This window comes from Cynocephalus volans, chromosome 3, assembly GCF_027409185.1.
Source record: "Cynocephalus volans isolate mCynVol1 chromosome 3, mCynVol1.pri, whole genome shotgun sequence".
NCBI classification, from domain to species: domain Eukaryota; kingdom Metazoa; phylum Chordata; class Mammalia; order Dermoptera; family Cynocephalidae; genus Cynocephalus; species Cynocephalus volans.
Window position 1 is genome coordinate 81,367,714 of NC_084462.1, and position 11,944 is coordinate 81,379,657.

Here is an 11,944-nt window from a genome sequence, read left to right on the forward strand (position 1 = left end):
CATGAGTGTTCAGGCTCTCTGGATGTAATATATGCAGTTCATCAGAGTTCCCTTTTTTATTTTTAATTTTTAGGGGAAAGCCTCCATTCATATTATAAAATTTACAGCAGCAATCAACAGGACCATCTGAGTAGCTTTGGTCACTGATGACGTAGCTATTTTTACTTCGGCCAAGTTTTCCATAAAATTAGGCTTTTTTGAAGAACTACCAGAGGGCTGCCCATCTGGTGCCTTCTTGGCTAAGCAATTGTCAAACTTCTGCAAACAATCAGAGTTCTTGGTAGGAAGAGCTAGGAAGTTGGTCTTCCCCCTTTCACCACCACTGATGTCCTTAGCTGGGACTGGCCACGCTGAGCAAGTTCACAGAGCTGCAGTGCTGAGGACTGTAAAAAGGGTCTTTCCTGAAAAATAAAATAATAAAAAAATCTAGCTCAGCTGGATTCTGATTTAATAGTATCTGGCAAGCTAACTATATTATTTTTGAACACACAGACATAAATTTGATATGAATAATAAAACTGAAGTATAACATGGACAAAGGAAATATAAAATTCACCTAATCTTCAAAAGAAATTCTATACTTGAATAATTAACTATGCTCTATTTATAAAACTAGAATAATTGAAAACAGGATTTTCAGTTGATTCATATAGCCTCTGAAATATTTATTATTGCAAGTCGAAAAGATCTGTCTGGGGTTTGTCACTGAAAATGTCTAAACTCAGCGTCCAGATGTTTATTTAAGTTGCTCCCACAGAGTTCTAATGTCAATACCAGGGGTTATCAGGGAGCATCGCTGTGTATCTTCCTTGACTAATATTCTCATTTCTTCTGCATCTTTGATGTTTTCTTTCATTAAAATTCCTGGCCCATATCCACACAAATCTGATGGGCTTGCATGAAAAATTAGTCTGCAAACTCAACATATGATGATGCCCTACATCTCCACAAAGGTAATGTTTATCAGCAGCTATCACTTAGGCATTACAATCAGCAGCACAGAGTCAATTGGAATAAAAAAAGAATACAGAATCCAGATTTTAGAATGCTTAACTTGCAGATTCTAAATTCCTCCCTTTTCTTTTTTCCTAATGTTACACAAGGCAAAGAATAGGCAATGGGATTTCTCACCTTGAGCCCATGTGCACTTTCTTCCCTTCCCCTATGCTTGTATACCCTGTCTTCTTTTGAAAACCTAAAGAAAAATGAGTAAAAAATAAAGGAAACCAGGCTCTCTGTCAAAAGTCACTTCCTAAAGTTTCTGCGGAATGACACCTGGGAGAACACCTTAAATGTATATGATATGATGTCTTTTCTCTTTGTGTGAAAGTGGCAAAAGACAGAATGAGTCTATGGTTTAGCTGACCAGGTGGGGATTTTTTTTAATCAGCTGCACAAAAGAAACATTGTACTAAAAGTTCTTCCTTCTCAAAACTAACCAAATTTTGCCCAAATGTTTAAAGTACCTAGAGTGCAAAGAAAGGGGACACAAGCATGAAAGAACATGCAGAAGAGCCCTGTGCATCTGAAGGGTGGTCCAATCTTCCAAGCTATGATCAGATGGGGAGTTAAGAACAGCATAAGGGAAACACTATTTATCCTCGGCTCTTCACCATGTTCATTAAAAAGAATTAAATCTGATTTGAATTCCAATACAAAGTGAAGAAAAGGTTTGCTGCCGATGTGAAAAACTACTATTGATACTAAACAGTGCCCTCTGGAAGAAAGGAAGTCATTCCTGGGAACTGTGGACAAGTTAATTAGAAGATGTTATCTAAAGGAAAATCTCTACCTAACTGTTTATTTGATTAAATTATAAAATTCATAGATTCATGTAATACGGCCCAAGAGGTAACTTCCTAGCACAAAGTAATCGCTCTATAAATGTTCATTGGCTTTTCAATGAACTTCTAGTCCAACATTTCTGTGTTAATAGTGATGACATAAAATTGGATCTCCAGGCAAAATACATTTGGGAAACGCTGGGTTAAATAAAACTAAACAGGCTTTTTACTCTAGGACTTCTCAAAACCTTTAACACATGAAGGTCATTTTAAATTTCCATGGGAGAGTGGGCAAAGTGGGGCAGAGATCATGCTATATTTCCTAAACTCATTTTACCACCAAATTCCATTTTTCTCAGGATTCTTGTTTTAAGAGACATATTTTGGGACATGTTGACCAGGTTCAACTTCTTCATTTTAGGAACTGGACAATTCAAATTCCAAGAAGTTAACGACTTGGCCAAGCAGTCAGTTTTGAACAGCAAAACAAGAACTCTGTTTCCCACCCCACCCCCCATCCCCACCACCCAATTTATCTCGATTCCCAACTCAAGAACCCAGGACTTTTCCTCAGAAGAGTTTCGTTGCTTTCTTGCTAATAAATTAATTTTTACTTCAAGTTAAGCCCGAAGGGAACACGCTTTTAAACCCAATACTTGCGGCAACACAGCATTACCCAGTGATATGCCATAATTTTAACACTATGTTATTCCTAAGTAAAGATCAGTTAACATTTTTAGGGGTGGAGAGGGGTGTTGAGTAGAATTCATGTTTCCATAGCACCCTTCCGTTACACTTCTCACATTTGTAATTATTAGTATTCCCCATTTTGCACCGCTAATTTTAAGAGGTCAAGGAATTAATCCTACAGTCTATCACATGATATGTAATAGGTGTTAGTAAACAGCAGTAAAATGAATGAATGAATGAATGAATGAATGAATGAATGATCAGACGAACCAACAAGCTGTGTCTTGGTTTAAAGAACCTCTCAGCTCTTTGAAGAAAAGAATGGCTAAAGTCCCTCTCTGTCCACCAGCACCAGAAGACACAAAGAGAAAACTATTTCTGTTTCCAAAGAAGATCCAGGTGGAGATAAAGGTGCTGGGTGGAGAAGACCAGGCAGCCTCACAGGTTTGCATTTACCTTGATGGTTTCATAAAAAGAGTAACTCAAATAGAAACAATATGGTCAGTAACCAGTTAGATAAAAGTTTGCAAACTGGTGTGCTTCTTGTGTTGTCCATATTTTTTAAATATAGCATTTATTTGGGGTGGGGGGGCCACATAACAGGGATATGTATCTAAAGTCAACATTAACAGTAATCTTTAGTAAGTTACCTTGTTGGGAAGCTATCTCTGCCTGAAAACCTGGAAATGGCTAACGACTATACTACTTGGAAGGAACATTAAGAGTATCATTCAGGTCGATCCCTCTAGCAGCGAAAGCCCACAGTGTGTTTCTTAAAGTACCCTCTGGTTGGGGAGGGTTGCTTATGGATGTTTCTGGATGGCCACTGTCCTTTCCTAGCCCCAGACTGTGCAATGTGAATTTTATCACAGATTTTTGACTGGGGGAGAAAATTCCTTTTAACATTTAATAACGTGCACAATGCTTCCGTATGCAAATTCTCCTGGAAAGAAATGCATGGGTCAAATCTGAAGAGCTCTTCTGTTTGGGTTCTGGATGTGCCAAGCCAAAAATTCTTGAAAAATAGATGTGGTTAAGAGAGTTTAAGCAATTCGTGTATCATTTATGCTATTCTCAATTAAGTGATCACTTTTTAAGGGTAACAACATTTTTTTTTCACCTTCCTTTTTTAAAAATCAGTATAATGCAAAGGGAGCAGTAACACAGACACACACACACCCATGAACTCAACCCAGGTAAGTGTTTCTGGGGTCCAGAGAGGGGGCAGTTCCAGGGAAAGCAATGTGGCAGGACCTCCTGATGAAAAAACCCATCTGGGACTTGAGAAATCTGGATTCAATTCCTGGCTCCATCTCTAGCTCACCACATAATTAAGGGGGCAAATCAGCTAATCTCTCTGTCCTTCACTTTGTCCTCTTTAAAATGATAGTATCTGGCCTCTCCCCACTTCTCAGGAATGCCATGTCAGCAGATGCTGGGCCGTGGGGCCTCGGAGGCCAATTAGCGTAGGCAGCAGGGAGCTGTGCCCAGCCCCGGCTGCCCCCCTGCCCCAGCCTGTCTCACAAATTGATGTCTTTGGTCACCCAGGGTCTGCCTGAGAGAGTGTGAATGAATTTCAGACAACTCAAAGCTCTTCCCTTCAGATGACAAGGCAAAGGAATATTTCTTTTGTGAAGCACAAATTTTGTTTCATTGCATAAAAATACTATCAGTGTCATGAAAAGAAGACAAGATTAGGCACACGCAGGGAAGGACCTATTCCAGAAGAAGCATTCACCTGTGGGTCAGGAAATGTGAGTTCTGTCCTGGCTCTGGCTGCTGTGTGATCTAGGACACATCCCCTGATAATAATAACTTACCGTGTATTGGGGGCTTTCAACGTGCTGGGTAATAGACAGGCATGAACTCATGAACTGGCATGCCTGGCACATATACAGTAAATGCTCAATGTTAGCTGTTAGTATTATCATGTATTTAAATCTCCTAATAACCTTATGAGATAGGCCTTGCTATTCCCATTACATAGATGGGAAAACTGAGGCACGGAGAAGTGGCTGCTCTGCTGTGCTGCTCAGATCCCCTTCCTGAGTGAAGGATACATTGCCCTGGCTGCGGTAGTGCTGCCAGACGAGGGCCCTCAGCTGACAGCCCTCTTTAGTGGTTGCTTTAGCTTAAAAAAACTGTCTCGCCCGAGGTCCTGCTTCTTTGCAAGGGGCAGTTTACATCCAGCGATTGATCGTACAAGGTAAAAAGAGCTGGCTTCCTGTATTAGTTTCCTTGGGCTGCCATAACAAATCATCACAAATTGGGTGGCTTAAAACAACAGAAATTTATTCTCTCACAGTTGTGAGGGCCAGAAGCCTGAAATCAAGGTGTCAGCAGGTTGGTTCCTTCTGGAAGCTCTGAGAGAGAGAGTCAGTTCCATGTCTCTCTTCTAGTATCTGGTTGCTGCAGGCAATTCTTAGCATTTCTTCACTCATAGAAGCAACACTCCAGTCTTTGCCTCTGTGTTCACCTGGCCCTCTCCCATGCATGTCTGAATGTCAAATCTCCTTCTCCTTTTTCTTAGGAGGACACCAGACATTGGATTTAGGGCTCACTCTAAATGCAGGATAATCTCACTGTGAGATCCTTTATTTAATTATATTTGCAAAGACCCTATTTCCAAATAAAGTCACATTCATAGGTACTGTAGGTTAGGACTAGGAGATATCTTTGGGGGCCACTATTCAACCCACTACACCCTACACAGGGAAACTGCTCCAAAGGGTCTCCTTCCCTTCCCTCCCCTCCCCTTCACTCTTCTCCTTTCCCTTCCCTTCCCCAGGTGTTTCTTTCAGGAGCTCGCTCCCTGATAAGTGTCCTGCACACTGATGTCCATTTCGAAGTCCTCCCTAAACTTCAATCTGTGACCCACATTTTTTTAAAAATGCTTTTTAATTCTGATCCAGTTCTGCATTATGAGTACCTCTGATCAGATAGAACCAACTTCGCACAGTTTCCCAGACATCCTGAATTCTCCTGCCTCCTCGCTTTTGCCTGTGCTGTGTCTAACCCTCTCCCCATCCCACTGGTCCTTGTCCCACCCATGGTCAAAGCCTAGTTCAAACATCCTCCTGCGTGGAATCTTCCTGGCCCCCATGCCTGGAAATGAGGTCCTTGGGCCTCTTCATCCCTGGGCCTGCTTTAGATAAGAATGATGTATAAGGTCCGCGCGGGCAGGATTTGAGTCCAGCATGAACCTACTTCGTGTCAGGCCTGCCCCTGCTCACCCGCCATTGTGCTTCCCAAGGTTCTGTCATGGGCCCTTTTCTCTTACACTCTGTGCTCTCCCTGGGCTTTGGTGGGCTTCAACCACCTTCTCTACATGGAGGAGCCTCCTAATGACCTTTCCCAAGGGTTAGGCTTGCCTTTCCAAGGGCCCCCTAGGCCTACATGCAAGATCTCCTGCAAGACCCCACAGGACCCCACAGGCGCAAGTCCAAATTTGAATGCTTGTGTTATCCTCTCCTCAAGCCTGTTCTCCTCTTGAAAACTCAAGTCCTTCCACCATGGCTCCCAAACTTACGAACCACAATGTGATAGAACAATCCTCATTACTGAAGGAATGTCTAGGTCTTACTCTTCAAATTCTGCTTCTTCTGTGACACATGAAATTAGGATCACTCCTGAGGAGCAAAGGGCAATGCCATGCCTCACAGGACTCTAGGTGGACAAACTGACTCCTCTGCTCTCTTCTATAGAACAGTGGTTGGGGGGGGCGGTGGTGGTGGCAGGAAAGTGCTAAGACGGAAGCCTCCTCAGGGAGACAGGCTGGAAGAATGACCACTAACAGTTGTACACTTAGGAGTATCTCGTCCTCACATCCAGCTTATGAAGGAGATACGGCTATTATTATTACTACTACCACTGTTCAGATGGAAGAGGTGTGAGCGGTTAGGTAACTCACCCAACATTAAGCGGTGGATTTGAGCTCCTGGCTCAGGCAGGTGCCTAAGTGCTGGGTGAGTCCTCTGGGCTGAGGCAGTGGCTGTGGAAGGTGGAATCGAAGATTTGGGATGGAGTGAGCTAGAGAGGGGCTACACCCGCGGCTGTTTTCACACTGCTTGCCCTGTTTCCCTTTTCTCCATTATCATTAAGGCTCATATCTGTGAAAGCTGCATCCTGTCACAGAGCTGCTGTGAGGACCAAAGGGTCCACCCTTGGGCCCAATGCAAGGGCTTTGGTGACATGACCTAGGGTTCTTCCCCCACTCTATCCTCACCAGCCCCTCCGTGAAAGCCAGGCACTGCTGTCTGGAGTTCCAACAAACAGCACAATTGGAAAGGCAGTACAGGAAATTGAAAAGGGCATTTGACTTAGAGAAAAACAGGAGCAGGTCTGAAGAGTGTGTGACCTTGAGAACGTCACTACCTCGCTGACCCAGTTTCCTTCTCTGGAGAATGCTGGAATAAGAATACCTCCCTCACAGGACAGGTATGAGAATTAAGAGACCACATATGTGAAATCACTTCCTAAACAGATTGCTAGGGAAGGGGGAGGCAGGGCTATTCCACACAGAAGAGAAGAGGCACTCAGGCGTGTGCAGAGCTGGCTCCCGAGCTCTCCCTTCTCTTCTCCATCTGCTCACTTTCTCCTCTCATTTCATTCATCTGTTCATACAGTTATCAAAGTAAAATTGAGTGCCCACTATGTGTCTACCTCTATTCTAGGCCGAGGACATAACCATAAACAAATGAAAATCCCTGCACTCAAATTCTAGCAGGGGAAGTCAGACAATAAACAAACAGGAAAAGGCAATTCTATGGAGAGAAATAAAGCAGCTGAGGGGGGTTATTTCATATTCACAGGCACCATGGATAAGGTGACATTTGAACAGATACTTGTAGGAAACAAGGGAACTAGTCCTGCTGCTATCTGAGGAAGAAACATTCAAGGCAGATCGAGCCACCGAGCATGGACACTGAGGTGGCAGTGCTCTTGCCAAGTTAGGGTAACAGCCAGGAGGCCCACGCAGCTGGAGCACAGCGACACTGTCACAGATGCTGAGGCTGGGGTCATGAGGAGTCCTGTAAGTCATCACAAGAACTTCGGCTTTTACACTGAGTCAGATGGGAACCAATGGAGGGCTTTGGGCAAAGAGATGACCTGATCTGACTTAGGTCTTTAAGACTCATGCTGGCTGCTGTGATGAGACTGCATTGCAGTGGGGCAAGGCTGGAGCATGGAGAACACACAGGAGGGCCTGCAGTGATCCAAACAGAGCATGGTAGGTCATTTGACCACCAAATTCCATTTTTCTAGGGATTTCTGCTTTAAGACACATATTTTGGGAGATACTGTCCAGGTCTAATCCCTCATTTTAGAAAGTGGAACATTCAAACCCCAAGAAGTTAAGCGACTTGGCCAAAAATATTCAATGTGTTAATAGCAAAGCAAGAACTCGGCTGCCATCACCACCACTACTGATATATCCTGATTCCTAGTCCAAGAACCCCAGACTCTCCTCAGAGCACTTTTGTTGCAGCTGAGTAGAGGTGAGGTCTAACTGGAGAGAGAAGTTTGGGAATCGTGATGTATAAATGGCATCTAACACCATGCGGCTGGATGAGGTCACCAAAGGAGTGAGCCCAGATGCAGAAGAGGAGAGAACACGGGCATTTCGATGTTTAGTGATTGGGAAGATGAGAAGGAATCTGCAAAGGAGACTAAGAAGAAGTGGCCCCTGAGTATCTCTGAGAGAGAGTAGTGTTCCAGAATCTAGGCAAAAAAAAGGTGTCTAGAAAGAGAAACATCTTGGTAGAAAGAGAAACATCTTGGTGGAAAGAGGGAGCGGGCAACTATGTTAAATACTGCTGACCAGTCAAGAAAGAGCAGGACTGGGAATTGACTATTGAATTTAGCAGCATGAAGGTCACTAGTAATCCCAACAAAAACAAATTGAAGTGGATTCAAGAGGAAATGGGGACAGTGTGACAGACAACTCTGCCAGTCATCCTTCCTCGCTGCCCCCCCACCCCTGCACTGGTCAGGGTTCTTCCAGCCGCTTCTGTCCTTGTCCTCCTCTTCCTCCTCCATTTTCCACTTCCCCTCTTCTCTCCTGCCACTCTCCCACCCCCTAAATTTGCCTGTTTCATTTCCCATTCAAGCCCTACTTTTCTCCAGGAAAAAGTCCCCTAAATAAACTGATATTCACTAAGAGATTAATGATCGATGCCAATTAGCCAGCAATGATATTCAGACCCCAATACCCCTGTCACCTTTAGAGGGTGGTAGAAGACTGACATGTCACACAGGATGGGGAAGAAGTTTTGGTAGCTGAGGGAAGTAGAACTGCTGAAGACTAGAAGTCAGATATTATAAAGGTGGGCACATTCGGACCAAGTCAGGCAAGAAAAAGGAAAACTCGGGTCACGCTTACAAATAATGGCCAGCTCATTATCCATTTTCAAGAAAACTGTCGTAAGTAAACCTGGTTGCAATAGTTCAGACTATCTAAAGAAATTAAACATTTCCATAGTTTTAAAATTAGAAAATAGATTGTTGGCACTGTGCTTTTTCTGTAATTTAGCAAAAATATGTTAAGGAATTAATTATGACTCCCTATTAAGCAAGAGCACTGGGCTAGGGCAGAAAGAGTCAGCTCTGTCAGAACCAGCTGCACAACCACAGGCAAGTCTCCATGCTTCTCTGTGCTTCAGTTTCCCGCTTACAGGGTATGGCACAAATGTCATCTAAGCTTCCTTCCTTCCCTAAGAACTAAAGATGTTAATCCAAGATAAGATTTGCCTTCTCTTGGCAGTTAGTTTTCTTAATGGTGCTTCATTTTGACCCTACTAAAAGTAGCTAAAGGGGAGAAGAAATCTTTTTTATTAAAAATCTTAAACAACAAATAGAAGAAATGCTTTCATTTTTACAACACAATCACTAGAAAAGCTATTTAATTCAATACAAATATATGTGGTACTGATTAAGAGAACTGATGCATTTACTAGCAATATTTTCAGACAAAATTTATAAGCACCGAGCTGAGTCTCCATCTTTTAAGGAGTATTTCTGTATGTTCTAAATAAGGACTTGATTTACAACTCTCATTTTTTTGTCTTAACAATGTGAAATTTTTCCATACAAAGCTGGATCTCTCCTTAACTCAATGTCCTAATTTCCTCTTGTCAAAATAGCTTTTTTAGGGAGTCTCTACTGCTCTCAGTTAATTTTAACACTAAATTAAAAGTTTCATATGGTGGTGATTTTAAAACATTTTACTTCATATGGCAAAAGGTACCTCCTAAACTACTTCAATCATAATTGTTACCATCGTTACAATAAGGTTTTCATATAGATTCTCTTTTAGACCTCAAAGTGCTCTATAAAGGCTACACTTTGAAATTTTTTTTCTCAAAACATACCCCGTACATTAGATAAGAGGTTACTAACCTCATCTTACAGACTTAATAGTCATGAGAGTACATAACTTCCCACTGGATTCAAAGGAAATAGTGGCATTTAAATCCTAAATCTAATAATCTAATGTTATTCCAGTGGCTTACTCTCTTTTTTGCTTTTTTTTTATTCCAAGTTTTCTAAAATCATCTGGGAAGTAATAGATCATTTAATTGTTCAGGCTTTTATGCTGTGCTTTCAGAATCACGTTTGATTTGTGGTCTGGCTCAAGTTCAGTATTATCCAACACTAGGTTTATTTTATTGGGCCAGTATCAAAGCTTCCTCACTTTAGCCAGAAATTAAAATAATAGCTTTAAGTTTCTGCTCCCTGTCAAGCAGCTAGTCAATAATGCCATTTGCCATATTTTAAAAATGACTATATATATTCCCCATAAAAGCCAGACATATAATCCTTTTATTTATTTAGCACAGGCACTCTCAACTTTTCCTGCACAAAAAGAATTTTTTTTACCCCTAACAACTTTACTTTCTTTTACTCTTACAAAGACTATTCCGTTAAACCTGTAGAGGGTAAACTGCCAGATTGACCTGGTCTTCTGAGTAAAGCCAATGACGCCTGATCTTTTTTCCTTGCATCTCTTCTAAAAAGTTTTATGTAGCCAACCATCAAATAAGGCGAGAAGAGTGAAAATACCAGCAGGGACTCAAATGGTTACATAGTCCTAAATGATTAAAAACAAAGCATTCCAAATACAAAAATCATCAGAAGCAAAAAAGTCACAGGGATATGACAAATGTCCTCAGAGTCATCTGAGCTCTTGCCTAGCACCAGCACTTTTTAAAGCCTGAATATAACCTTGATTTGTGGTTTCCACCTGCAAGGCCATGCAGTCCAGGTCCCAAAATCTTGAGTGGGTCCTTTTCTTGGCTGCCTCTGAATGACCTTGAGCAAATCACTGCAACATCCCAGTTATAAGAAATAGAGATAATCCCACAAGCTATTCCCTTTCACACTGGCTCACAGCCGTCCTTCTGGCTCCCCAGAGAGTGCAATGTGGATTAGAGACAGGTCCTACGAAAATGAAAAATTTTTACCCCTATAAATATTATGAGATTAATCCTCATAATGTCTTCCACGGTTCAGGTTAAGCCCCAGTTTTAGCACTTACTCCCTCCTCTTGATGTATCACTTGAAAACTGAAGCTAAGAGTTCATGACTACTGCAGATTCACTCCATTTTCCTGTTTTAAACATAAATTCGACTTTTTAAATCCTTTCTCTTCCTTGCTTGCTATCTCTTCTCAGTCAAAACTACACAGTACTTTAGGTATTCACACTGAAACAGCATTCTGAATTTTTCATTTAACTCATGGAAACTAAAAATAGTCATCCTCATAGAAACAGTAAATGTACTTTAGTAAACAGAAAGGTTCCAAATCCCCTGTCTCCTAAGTTTCAAAATACAAATGTTAGAAATAAAAAGTTAATTGATTAATGACATAATATCAAACATTTTTTTTGAAAATGAATGAGGAAGGATTTGCACTACCAAGGACATTTTTTTGTGGAATGTAACAAGCTGATTCTAAAATTTTTGTGAAAATGCAAAGGGCCAAAAATAGCCAAGCTGCTTTGAGAAATAAGATGGTGGGTCTTGCTCCAGCCTTATCACAAAGCAATCATAAATTCATAAAAAAGGTTGTGTAATATTAGCACAAATAGGTTAATGGAACCAAAGAGAGAACCCAGAAAGTAAAAGACATATAGATGTTAAAGACATGGCAGAGTGCACCAAGGGGCAGCCAGGAAGGACCATCTTTGCATGCCATAGAGCTGGGACAAGCAGCTACCTAGAACCCTCCCTCACAGTCATGAATTTATTCCAGGTGGAAGAATTAATGTGAAGGGCAAAATTATAAAGTATTTTTTTAACTATAAAGATTTTAAAAGAGAATATCTTCATGACTTTAGAGTAAGAAAAGATTCCTTAAATAAGACACAAAAGGCACTAAATAGATTGATAGATTTGCCATTAAGACTTTCTATTAATCAACGCACCATGAAGAAAATGAAAAATAATCCCCCAAAAGGAAGAGGATATTT